This window comes from Blastocystis hominis, assembly GCF_000151665.1.
Source record: "Blastocystis hominis, Singapore isolate B (sub-type 7) whole genome shotgun sequence assembly, scaffold_8".
Classification (NCBI taxonomy): Eukaryota; class Bigyra; order Opalinata; family Blastocystidae; genus Blastocystis; species Blastocystis hominis.
In genome coordinates, this window is record NW_013171867.1 from 5001 (window position 1) to 5998 (window position 998).

A 998-nucleotide genomic window follows, 5' to 3' on the forward strand; every position below is an offset into this window, starting at 1 on the left:
AAAGCAAAAAGCGATAAAAGTGAAGGTGTAAAAGTGGTCTGTACTTTTCCAAGAATTCTATTTATGGAAATATTGTACTCGTTGTGTATAATACGCAGATAAGAGTAGAGAACGATTTGGAGATATTTGTTTTCCAAACTGTCTCCCATATTCATTTCATATGCTCTCGGCGTGCCTAAGAGAAGTGTTGGGTCACAACACACCAAGAGAAGGAGCAAAGGAAGTGTATATGGAGAGTGTCAAGAATCTAGATAGAGGACTACGAACCAATCCACAAAGACAACAATCCATGGAGATATCGAGTATTCATGGCCTCCTAACATGCCTGGAATCTCATCACTTTCACTTCACACAAAGTACTGGTATTTCACACAACAAATATCATGAATTGAATTGAATTGAATTGAATTGAATTGATTGGATTAGTTAATCAGGTGTGGGAATTCGTTATTGCTGGGTGAAATCATAACACCCGAAAAACTTGTATTGATGGTGTTGAAACACCTCCAAGAGCACGTGACAAGACGAGTTGAATATTGATTGTACTTGGAGAAGAAGTATACGATTCTTGATGAAGTGTATCCACAAGGAAGACTGGTTTTCCGCAGTTTAGGAAGAATGAGAGGTTAATGAAGAACCGAAGGACGTTAAGGAAGAGTTCGGTGGAGGTGTGTGTGAAAGAACAAGTTGAAAGTACTGAAGATAATCGGTTAAAAGAAGAAGTTGTGCAGATAGGTAGATAAAGAAGAAGAAGAATGGAAGGACTCTTGTAATAAGTTGAGAGAGGACAGTGAGAGAAAACAGTCTGAGATTATCCCAATGAATGCAAAAATGAAGAAAAAGACGATGCATTCTAAAAATCAAAAATCAAAATCAAGAAGGACTGGTACGAAATCTCCCAACCACGACAAAACTCCGATAAAAACGCAATAGAAGAATAGTGAGAACCGTGTGAAGAGACCCGGAGGTGAAAAGGAGGAAGTGGTGTTGCGACACAC